General features: G+C 39.3%; 1 long non-coding RNA gene across 5 annotated transcripts in view; it reads left to right on the top strand.

The window, feature by feature from the left end:
• The window catches only part of LOC135255382 (uncharacterized), a 184,364-nt gene that overhangs the window by 130,235 nt on the left and 41,289 nt on the right, over nt 1–12,840 (top strand). Inside the window, exon 5 of one of the 5 annotated variants that reach the window (XR_010330166.1) lies at nt 7,765–8,013. The exons of the other annotated variants lie outside the window; for them this stretch is intronic. This is a non-coding gene — a long non-coding RNA (uncharacterized LOC135255382). Of the gene's footprint in view, nt 1–7,764; nt 8,014–12,840 lie in introns of those variants that run through there. 5 annotated transcript variants of the gene reach the window in all.

Below are 12,840 nucleotides of genomic sequence, written 5' to 3'. Positions count from 1 at the left end.
AGACTCACTCTACTGTAAGAACCCCTGTAGTTACTGTCTTATGAATATGGATACAGGACATGTGGGGTGGGGTGCGGGGTCAGCTGAGTATATGTGGAAAGGCTGGTCTTCTTCTTCTCACAATATTAGCGAGATGTGACTGTCCTCCATCTTCCTGTGCTTCCTTCCTGTCTGTGCCCTGTTGCCCAGCACAGATCTGACACCTCTGCACCACACCATTATCCCCCCGCCCCCCAACTTTATCAGTGTAACATCATTTTCCTCTTCCTTGCTTTGTCCTCCACAGGCATGGAACATAACGAGCGGCTCTGCTTTTAATGTCTGAGACCCTGGTCTCCCATGGCATAAAATTAAACCCAATTAAGAAGGATATTAAGACCTCTGAAATTACGCATTTGATCTATCCTGCCTCTGCGTGAGCGGAGCGAGCAGCTGAGTTTTTTTTTTGCTGGAATTTATGATCCAGTATCATTTGCGGCTCAGCTGCCGTTCCTCGGGGCCAGGCCCATCTTCGCTAATGAACTCGCGGCCGCGACGGGATAATCGGCCTCCCCGATTTTTTTTACCCCGGCAGCGAGTGCGAACGGATCAGACAAAAAAAAAAAAAAAACATCCTCCCCGTCTTTCCACGGAGGAAAAAATCCTGGCAGCCGGGGAGCGGCGATAATGATCACATAAACGCGCTGATTATTTGAAAGGCGGTTTGTCTGCTGAAAGCGGCGGAGAGGCTGTCGAGAGCGCTCCCGTGTCGAGGAGACGCGTGTGACGCGGCTCGGTGCCAGGCTCCTTTCTGTTCCCCCCGCTTCTGTTCCCCCCCCCTTCAGTTTGCAGAAAAAAGCCTCTTTCACAATACAAAAAAAATCCTTGATAAAAGATGCGAGCACTTTACGCCGCGCTCTCGGGTGATTGCGGCGCATGAATTTGAGCTTCCGCGTCCCCTTCATGTCGGGCATTAACCCGTTTCCACGTTGTCAGTTTTCAGTTTCACAGAATCTTCTTAACGTGATCCAGCAATTTTTGTTTGAATTTAAATGAACCGCTGAACACAAGTAGAGTCAAATAAAAATAGAAATTAACTTTTCATCCATCTCAGTTGACAGTGTGTTATTTTTTTAAGATTAATTTATTGGGAGACATTCATTTTGAATCAGCAGCTCTGTTATTTTTCTTAATTAAGAAAAAATTTGTGTTTGTATGGTTGATGTTTTTCAATTACAAAATAAATCATAAATATGTTTTGTTCATTTTGCTACAGAGGAAGTCTGTGCCAAAATGACTTTATCTGTTGCACAAAATGTATCCCCCTCCCACCAACCATATGGAGCAAAGATTTATTGGTGTAGAACATGACCATGTGATCCCACTATATTGCCATTAGGGAGTGAACAATGTCATCCGCCCAGAGGGTTTATGTGTTTCTATTGTCCTTAGGGGACAGAAATCATGGCCTGTAAACCAGACCAAATGAATGATGAAAGGCCTTTATGGCTGAGACAATGAACATACTGTGTGTTTTCTGTCCACTTTCACAAAATCTCGGCAGTCAGCTGGAATGTTCAGTGCTCGCATATATAGAATGCCTACAGACCACCTCCAACCCCCAGTGTAAAATGCCAGAACAGAAACTTCGGCATAATATCGTCAGAGGTGATTTATATTATTGCACAGTGAAAAGCTTGGCTATTGCGTGTTGCACAATTGCAGCTGGCTATCACATTCTACAATCAAGATCTGAGAACGTCGGAGCATAAATAATATTCAACGTTTAATTATTAAAAATACTAAATTCAAGCACTATTATTAAATTTAGTAGCAAATGGGCCTATTTAGATCAAATTACCATTGGCAGTATTTTACCTTCTGCAATATCATTATCATCACCAAGTAAAGATACTAACACTGATGACTCTATAATGTTTCCATTATATGCAAATTATTCCCCTCCTAGCCCATAAGTCAAATGAGTTCTTTGGAGCCTTCTAGCAGTTGTAATATCTTTGGGAGATATGAGAAAATGATGAAATATGCATGCACCTGCTTGTGTACTATAGGTCATGAGGGTGCTTTTTGGATGCATAATTAGGAGTGATGGACAGTTGAATTTACAATAAAATGCAAGATAAAACCATATCATAGAGCTACTCCAAAAGTAAACTAAAGTACCTGGGGTCCAGAGTTTGGGCAAGCTGGATTGTTAATTTAACCCCTTCACGCACATGCCAAATCTGGCCAATCCGTGCCCATTTAGGGGGTACCCTATTTAAAGCTTTATATCTCCAGATGTGAGCAGCACAGAGAGTCTACTAATGAAACTAGAACACAGGGTTTCAACTCATAGTTTGGTTGAAGGAGCAATTAATGTCTGAGTTGAGCAATCTAGGGATGCCGGCATGCCGACCACTAGGGGGATTGCCTGAAGGGGTTAATTGTGGGTGGGAAGTGCTGTCATGTTGGCGGCCTAGTCAGTGGTTGCTTCAACACAGATTTAAAATCCAGATTTTGAAATTCCCTGCGCTCCAAAGATGCAGCATTCCACGGGCTAGCCCAACTACTGCTATTTCATTTAGAAACAATGGGTAAGTAGGTCTGGTCGAAGGTACGGGAAGAGGAGGGGTAGCTGTTTGTGTTTTGATAGTTTTATTGTTTTGTGTGTTAAAAAGTTGACTAACTAGTGACATGAGTAAAATAAAAATAATGTACTTGAGGCAACTGGCAGCTGGTTCTACACAGTTTTAGTATATTTTTAGGAAGGCTCAATGAATGCATTTCTACCGACTTGAAAGTTTTTCACATCCTGTTCTGAATTCTGGCATGGTTAGCCGTCCATATTAAATTGTTTCCACTGGATTTAATGGAGGATACGTATTGCAATGCAGAGACACCTTACAAAGACTTACCTGACCAGCATATGTATCCTTCCAATTAACTTAAAATCCTTAGCAACTATCCTTCAAGCCAAGGCATTATTTTCTGTCACTAGAAAACAATCACATGCATGATGTTTGAATGGATTTTCGAACAGTCATCTCTCCGTAATGAAATTTCTTAACTTCAGAGAGAGAAAAAAATGGCTGGCTTTCTGTTACAGCCTTCATAAAAGATGGTGTTTTCAGTAACTGCAGCAGGGCTGGCTGTGTCAAGTGTCTGTTCACTCACTGTGACATTCCCACCACACACTGCGTGTCACCGAGGCAAGCCTGTTCACTCTCAATCTCGCCATCTTACATCTTCTCCGTTGCTATTTGTCAAATTTGAGTTCAATCAATTCTTTTTGCATCTGCGGGAAAGCAGAGCTGATGGTTTGAAGTGATAGGTGCCTGCATTCTCTCAGGTTGACAAAGATGAATCTCTTGCCCGCTCGTGCATTCAAATGCCGCGAAAGACCTGGACAGCCAGTCAATCAACTTGTTATGAGGTTTAATCAGACAACGGACAGATCAATTAGTCATGTTCAGGCAAAAGATGAATGAGGAGAAAAACATCCTTCTTTTGCATTAATTTAAAAGAGAGGAATGCATTCCTTCATTCAGCTGTTTCATTGTCTTCCCCTTCCAAGTATTTATTCGGGTAAAAAGGACGTTATTATCCTGCACATCATAGTTGAGTAATGGAATGTAGACAATCTCTGTGAAAAATTGATGGTCCAAACTCTATTAAGTCTGATTTATACTGTGCAGCACAGAACAGTAATGTATGTATCTCTGCTCACATCACAGCAACACCAATACATAGTTTAAAATAAAGAAGAGTGTTCTTTTGTGTGACTGTACTCTGTCAGCCAAGGGCAAAATGAGCCTTCAACAGTATCATCCTTTGCCTTGGGAGGTCAACTGGAGGTTATTGTGCAAGCAAACAAATATCACATAAACACCATGAGTGTATTGTTGGCCATCAATTTATAAAGATCTTTTTCTTAATTTTAATCTTTTAAAAAATACTAAATCTAAATCAAAGTCTGAATAGGATTACGCACAGATTTATTTTTATTTGGGGAAAACAATTCAGTTTGTGACATGCATTAAGCAATTTACAGCATGCACCTATGGAATTGTGGAATGTATGGAACCCTTGAGAGATTTTGTCAGTTCACCTCTATTGCTTTTCTCACATATTACCCCCCAACCCACCCCCCCCCCCCTCCCACCAGCTTTTCCACCTTATAATAATGTTCTGTACAGTCACCGCTAACCAAGCTGCAGTGGTCTTCTCCTCTTCTGGGAATTTCAGCTCTTTCCCCCTGGCCTGGCCTGGCGATTCCTGCTCCATTTAACACCAACTGGAGGCAGACTTGGCTCGAGCTGCTTGGCTCGAGCTTGAAAAGGGGGGAAAAAGAAAGGGGTGTACGTGGGGGGTGCATACCCCCACATTTTTGCATCGGGGAGTACTCTGCCTTGTTGCCCTCAGGAGAAAACAACACTCTTGCCCCTCCTAAACCGTTAATTAAAGTGCACTTGTCTTTACAGCCATCCAGTTCATGGTGGGTCACCAGAGAAAGGCTGGGTTGTGCTATCAGCATGCAGCACACATGCTTACTTTGCATTCAGAAGACCAAACAGATGGAATTGTATGATTGTAAAAAAAAAAAGAAAGATAAAAATCCACAATCTGGCAAGATAATATCCAGCACAAGTGGAGAAGGCACTCCTGAAAATATTTGAACGATCATATTTGAAACTGTGGGGCTGCAGAAATTTTGTTTTTTTCCCAATGCTTGACAGTAACATTGCCATGCAATGACAGACATAAAGCCTTCAGGCGAATATGGGTGGCTCTCTAAAGTTTGAATATAATCACACTATTCCTGGCACAAAATGAGCGTAAGTGCAAATAATGCATCTTTGCTGCATTTTAAGTAGTGAATCAGCCTTAATCTCAACCAGCACATGGTAAAAAAAATTGACATTTTTGTGCTGCTGTGAATGCAAGATATTTTGTGATTTCAGTTTGACAGGGCTTTTCAAATTGGTCATTTCACTGTGTTACATTCCTGTAGAGTCCAAGGCCTTTATTCTTCATATCACTTCCATTGTTGCCATGCAACTTTGTCCTTGCTAAACAAATGATGAGCTTGAATCGGTTTCCGTCTTGTTTCTTTAAGATTTTTTTGTCCTGCTATGATATAAATCCATCAGACTGGCAGCCCTCATACAGTAAGTGTCATAATGAGTATTTCCAGCGTAGCTTTAAAAAAAAAAAAAAAAAACTCACACAAGGATACTGTAGGCACAGTTGCAGTGTGAGAATACATTTGTGTCATGAACCAACCCAGGTGCCGTGAAATGGCATATGCTAACCGATTATGGTGTGGTCACACATTGCACCAGTGAACTCTGGATTAGGACCTGTATGAAATTGATCTTTGTAAGTGGAAATTATAAATTATGGATAAGAGGTATTAACTAAGGTTCATTTAAAATTCTGTAGAGAATTATTTTGGATGGCATGTTGAAGATAAGCAAATGGTCAAACTTGGTCAGACTAGTATTTGAGTATTATTAATAATATAAGAATACTGTGAAACTGCTAAGGTTTACCCAATATGTTAGATTTAGAAGGTGGGTAAATTTAAGATGAATATTTCAAGATTTTGTTTTTTAGTATTAATTATTAATAATGGTATCATGCACAATATAAAACAGTTGATGGGTAATTTTAAAATGTTATGTCATTATAAAGTGTCCAGCCACATGCACTGTAGATTATTATTTTGAAACCTGATGTTTCTAAACCATCTTTTTCTGTTTGGTATTGATTTTTCTCTCACATAGTATTCATTTTTTAAAACAGAATATATGGTTTAAGACATTAAGTATGCAATAGAACGGTTATGCATGTTGTAATCCTGTGTATAATTTCTGGAAAGGCTGGACTTTTTCTAATAATTTCAATAATTTCTAATAGTTTCTTTGTAATAATTTGTCAACATGCATTTATGTTGTAAAATACTGTATATTAATGCTAAATATAAATTAATTTTTGAGGAAGTATAATACAGTTATAAGTGCTTTATTATTAGTTTTAATGTTTTAATAGTACTTGCATTGTGTTTTCCTGAAGGCATTCAGTGCCTGCTAACAGTTCTTTCCCTATGGATGTACAAGTACAAGTCTTACCTCAGGCCATAACTTTTGTAGAAGACATGTCATGTTTTTGTATTTCCAAAGTACTATAGTTGTGAAATCAGGTAATGTTTATTTAGTGTACATTAGCATTTTCTTACATTGTTGTAGTACTGTATACCCTTGTATATGCACATGTGAATCACGTCATAATGATGATAATAACTGAAGACTAATACACATGCCAGTAACGGCTTGGCTAATGGCTATTAATTTCATAACATTTCTTGCACCATCCATGTTCGAATTTGATCATGCTGTCTCAGGGCATGTGCACATGCCTGACTTAAGGTAATGTAATACATATTGTGTTGGTGAAACTATTGCAAAAATCATGATTTGGCCACAAAATGAGGGGCATGGTTGGGTGTGGCCAGGGTTCATGAGTTTTCATAACAAGCCTCATAAGTGTGCTGAATATTAAACGAGTTTGTGAATGCTATTAAAATGTTATGAGCTCATGTGAATGAGAAAAAAAGGATTTAAGCTGGTTTGAAATTATAAGCATTTATTGTGGTACACGTGGTCACCCTTTGATGAATGCAAAGTGCACATGGTTAAGAATTGCATTACGGGCAACGTAAAGTCATTTTCATCATGTAATCTCATGGCATTAAATCATTTCACTTTCATTAGCTTGAATCCTGAAAGCCTGAAAAAGTAGAGCGAGGAAGTGCAATTATACCGGTTATGAAAATCAGTTATTCCAAAGATATATTCCCAGATACAGCTGCTTTATGTGTGCCTGTGGATTAACAATGCAATGATAACATTAGTATTCAGCCTCTGCTAACATCATTTCAGTGTCATATACGAGAAGCTTGAAACCAGATGTCATCAGAGGCGTGTTTTTCATTTCTTGTTCACACACAGAATGGAAATGGAAGAAATCAAACATTATTTATGATGGGGGTGAAAGGAAAGTTAATTTCTTCTGCTTTTTTTTTTGGATGTAAAGGCTGCAGCTGCTGATGAGCAATTCTGAAAGTGCACTTCTGGATAGAATTGCTAATACAATTGTAATGCATTAGGCTCAAGAATGGGTATAAAGAATGTGATGAAGAATGTGACAATTTTATGGAAAGTAGAGTAGTCTACAATTGTTTGATATGGCATTTTTCTGGTATAACAGCACATAGTCACAACTTAAAGACTTTTTAAACAAAGTTATGCCCCTAGGTGATGTGCATGTTATTAGAAAAAAAGGTGTTTATTTATTTGTTTATTTATTTTTAATTTCGGGATTTGTATTGGCATTAAGACACAATGAAAGTTATGGTTTTAAAAAAAACAATTCTTTAGTACAGAAACTGCTTTTAAATCCGCAATAAAATATATGTTGTTGGCATTGCAACTGTTTTGAAGTTACTCATGGTTTTAAAATGTTAAACTGTTCAAACAGACTAAGCTGATTTCTCCTTCTTCAATACCGTAAGGTCACAGGAAAGTCACTGTTCTTATAATGCCTGGTATTACCTTGAAACCAAAACAAACTACCTTTTCCCACTCTAATCCAAAGAAATGAGTCATGCAGAGGTGTTGGGCTGTGATGGACATGCCATTATTCCTTTCTCCATAAGACTCACTCAATGCAGCGCATTTCTACTGGATTAAAAACAGAACCTGCCTGTATTTCTGTATCCAGCAGCGTTAAACCTTGGAACACTGCCGACCTTGAAATACGAGTACCGAATTTCCCCAGAGGTGTCTCCTGTGCCTCAGAAACAGAACTGTAAGTTACAGGGAGAACAAAGGTATTTGCTCATAGACAACTTTGCTACAAGCTTACAGTGTTAAAGTATTACGTATTTGATGACTTATTTTAATTATGCATATCCTTGTCCAATGTGTTGTGTAATATGTAGCTTACATTTTACTGATAGCCAATCAAATTTTAATTGATTTTTTTTTATTATTTCAGTTGCATATAAATCAGACATTTTGCTCAGAATAATTCTCCACATGTATTTGGAATTTCCATGATCATGCTAATGTACACACTTAAGTATTCCAGAAGAGGATCTAACAACGCCAAAAATGACACACTAGAAGGTTTACCCCACTAAAAAACATTAAAGAATTGCTGTGCATTATTTTTTCAATAGTGCAAAACAACAAAAAGCTGAAACTCAAGCTTATTGGTAACTTAGCCAAGAGCAATTTAAGAATTACACGGTACCCCACTAAGTTGCCAGTCTCATAAGCCTGATTTATACTTTGTCGCACAACCCTTTCAAAGTTTTGCATGACAAAGATGCTGTATTTTAAACTAAAAAAAGTGTTGCACGACCCTTTTTTCCCATCGCGTATCTCTATTTTATGTCGCTGAACTTCATACTTTGGCGCACAGTGTTGATTGGACAACCATATGGAACACCGAAATTCATTGTCATGGATACTTCATTGTTTTCTATTTGTGTCATCTTTTAAACTAGATATACAATTTATTCCTCCCCTATTTCTTAGTAATTTTGGCAGGCGCCACTTTTCACGGATGTAAACATTGCAAGTTTGGCATTTTGTTACCATAGACAATAGAACCCTCTCCACAGCCCTTTGCCAAAGTATACAGTAAATGCAAAATGTCCTGTTACACTTTCATTTTTGTCGCACAACACTTGCGACAAAAGTATAAATCAGGCTTTACTCTAAAATGAAATTATTTGTGCAGGGACGGGAAAAGTGTGTTTATGAAAATCACCTGACAAAGTTATTTTCATTACAAATTACTTTTCTCCAACAAACCACATCTTATAATGCAATGGTTTCCTTACAGTTTTATCAACACTATTGCTATGTCCTCTCACACAATCACTCTTAATGTTATAAAAGTGTAATTTTGTGCTGTATATTTTGCAGATCTGTCTTTGCCTAGTGCATATTTGGTGTAATGGAAGTTGAATATCAATTATTTAAATTCAAGCTTCTATAATATTAATAAAATCAACATAATGAAATGCATACTGTGAGTAATAATGGCAGGGCAATTCATGGTATATAAGCACTGAATTTTCTACTCTACTAGTGAATGCGCCTGGAAATTTCCAGAAAAAAACTTTTATGTAGTTCTTCGTGTTATCAGTTTACATTTACTGAAGTTTTTTTCTTTTTGTTTACATTGTTTATCTTATCCATGTAAGATTTTCCATTTGTGTTTGGGAGGGGTAAGTCTTTTCAGATGTCCAGGCTTATTTTTATGGAGAAAAATACTTAGCTACCCATTCATGACACAATGGAGACTAGTTTCCAAATATACAGTGCATCTGTCAACAATGTGAATTATCATAACTGGATCCAAAGCCTGAAGGTCAGTGTGTCCACCTTGTTACCATCCTGTTATTGGGTTTATTGTCATATGAAGACATAGAGTACGTCTCATATTTACTTCTGGGGTAATGGCCTGTGCCTTATTGTTACACTTGATTTTATGAATTTTAAGGTCTGTATAGTACTCTGATCTTTAATAAGAGCTATGCAAACTGCAATAGGTTAATGTGGAACTATGAAATGAGGAAAATCATGGATGATGAAAATGATTGAAAACGATGAAAGTGAATTACATAATTTTGTTCTTATCAATGTGATTTCTGATAGAACAGTTAAACTTGAATTCGCCCCCAATCATCCCTTGGTTGGTCGGTTGTGTGATCCAACACCATGCAAATAGAAATGGAAGCAATGCTGATCAAAGACCCTTGGCTACACTGCAAGGTTTTGCACTGTTATCTTACTCTCCGGGCGTCAGCAGACAAGTGAGATTGCCCTTCAGATTGTGTAATGAACCTACTTTATCAAAGCCTTTATGGGCAATTGCTTTTCACTTCACCCTTTCGTAAAAAAGAGAAAATAACATATTGTTGCACAGAAGTTGCTGTAATCAACTGAGATATTCATTTATTTGTCTATTTGTTTATTTATTTACTTGTACGGTTGATACCCTTGTCCACGGCGATGTTTCAAAGCATTTGCTTACTATAGTTAATTTGTCGAAAGGGTCTGAACTACAACCTGCTACTGCCATTAAACTTTTCACTGCTGACTTTTACCTTGCTCCTACCATTGGTCACTGTAAACATATAAATCCAATCTTTTCACAGTGCTTCTAAGCTGGACTCGTAACAAGCCCACTTGTCTACATAAATAAGCATATAAGGCAACCCTCCATAAGAATGACACATGGGGGCCCCACAAACATATGGACAGGGTTTCAGAGACATGTGGTTACATGTGTTGAGGACAAACTGGGAGAAGCATTGACTGCCAATCTAGTTAGAGCTGTGGGATGACTTTGGCAGGTATCCCGCAAGGGCGAAGACCTCAGAGAATGTCTACCTTGGCCATATTTGTTCTGCTAATTAACCTAGAGTCGCCTCCCAGAAGAATCTGCACAACAGTTTTGAGGAATGGTGGAACAGAGGGCCCAGAGAAAGTCAGTAACACACAGAGAGCAGAGTTCTAGAACACTCTTTTTTTCCTCCCTCCATTTTCTGGTGAATTCTTTTTTGTGCTTTTTGATGCATATCCTGCCCCATCAATAATTTTAATGTATTGTATATGTGGATACACCCAGAATCCAGCTCTACCGGTGCACTGCTGGGCTCTGAGTGATGAACCTAACCTCCGAGGAGCTAGAGAGTCTATGCAATATATACACTACATGGCCTAAAATATGTTCACACCGGACATCCAACATCTCATCCAAAATTATGGGCATTAATATGGAGGTGTCCACACTTTGCTGCTATAAGAACCTCCACTCTTCTGAGAAGGCTACTAAATGTTGGAGCATTGCTACAGGGATTTGCTTCCATTCAGCCAGAAGACCATTAGTGAGGATGGGCATTGATTGGACGATTAGGCTTGGCTCGCAGTTGGTTTTCCAATTGATCCCAAAGGTGTTGGGTGGATTTGAGGTTAGGGCTCTGTGCAGGCCAGTCAAGTTCTTCCACACCGTTCTTGAAAAAAACCTTTCTATATAGACCTTGCTGTGTGCCTGGGGGCATTATCATGCTGAAACAGGAAAGGGCCTTCCTGTTTCAGTTGGGGAAGTACAGAATCGTCTAGAATGTGAATGTGATTAAGACTAGCCTTCACTGGAAATAAGGGGCCTAGCCCAAACCATGAAAAACAGCCTCAGACCAAGCAATGTTCAGATAGAGTGAGTGTGTGTGTATGTATGTACAGATATATATATATATATATACACATATATATACATTCACCGGCCACTTCATTAGGTCCACCTGTTCAACAGCAAACTGCACCCGTTAACGCAAATATATAATCATCCAATCACGTGGCAGCAAGTAAATGCATTTAGGCATGTAGACATGGTCAAGACGATCTGTTGAAGTTCAAACCAAGCATCAGAATGGGGAAGAAAGGTTATTTAAGTGACTTTGAACGTGGCATGGTTGTTGGTGCCAGACTGGCTGGTTTGAGTATTTCAGAAACTACTGATCTACTGGGATTTTCACGCACAACCATCTCTAGGGTTTACAGAGAATGGTCCAAAAAAGAGAAAATATCCAGTGAGCAGTAGTTCTCTGGGCGAATATGCCTTTTTGATGGCAGAGGTCAGAGGAGAATGGCCAGACTGGTTCAAGCTGATAGAAAGGCAACAGTAACTCAAATAACCACTCGTTACAACCAAGGTATGCAGAAGAGCATCTCTGAACGCACACCACGTCAAACCTTGAAGCAGATGGGCTACAGCAGTAGAAGACCACACTGGGTGCCACTCCTGTCACCTAATGAAGTGGCCGGTGAGTGTATATATATATATAATTTAACCCATTATCTATACCGCCGCTATATTTAGATTCTCCAATTAGTCTCCAAACCTACCTGCATGTCTTTGGATTGTGTGAGAGTGTCTGGAGGAAACCCATGCAGACACAGGGAGGACATGCAAACTCCACACCGAGAGACCCAAGCCGGGGTTCAAACCCAGAACCTTCTTGTTGTGAGGTGACAGTGCTACCAACTGCACCCCTATATTATTTATGAAAAAACCCCAGGAGGGAGGGTTTTAACCAGTTTTTTTCAGAGGCATTTTCTGATTGTTTTTGGTAAAATGATGATGACACCTCAGTTTTGAAAACAATGCATTTTTTCAGGCAATGGTCCTCACATCAGTGTTGCTAATACTGTTCAAAATTAAAGGTAGGTTCCATCACAGTCGATGTGAACCATAGCCTTCCTTGTTTCAACAGACAGATTCCAATTACTCTGAATTCAGCCTAGCTGAAACAGATCTCTCACTTCATTATGCCTGGAGAAGGGACAAGCATGGAAAGAATTTTTTCCTGATACAGATGATCTTATTTGCACCGAAGAATCAGATGGAAAAAACTGTGATAACTAAATGAGGAAATGCACTAAGCAGATGGTTGTCAAATGATGGAAAATCAATCCTTTGTGGGGTTGGGAGCATATGGGAAAGGGGTCTTTGCCACTTGCCTCTGGTAGCGCAGTACCCTGCAGTTTGTAGTGACACTGCCAGGGTAAGGCTCCTTCTGCCACAGGGCGAGATGGTGGGAGGTTGGCTAGTGCCATAGATTATGGCCTCGACATAACGGCTTTCAGAACACTTATTCTCAAGGGCTGACCCGCATTACCACTCACCTCAGTGGGGAAACTCTCAGCTTGCCCCCGCAACTTTGGACCCATGCCCTCATTAGAGCCTTTTCTTTTGGTGGGGGGTGGCTGGCAACGTCTG

The sequence above is a fragment of the Anguilla rostrata genome, chromosome 5, assembly GCF_018555375.3.
Source record: "Anguilla rostrata isolate EN2019 chromosome 5, ASM1855537v3, whole genome shotgun sequence".
Taxonomy (NCBI): Eukaryota; Metazoa; Chordata; class Actinopteri; order Anguilliformes; family Anguillidae; genus Anguilla; species Anguilla rostrata.
Note: the sequence above shows the minus strand (reverse complement) of the source record. Positions and strands in the feature narration are given on the sequence as shown.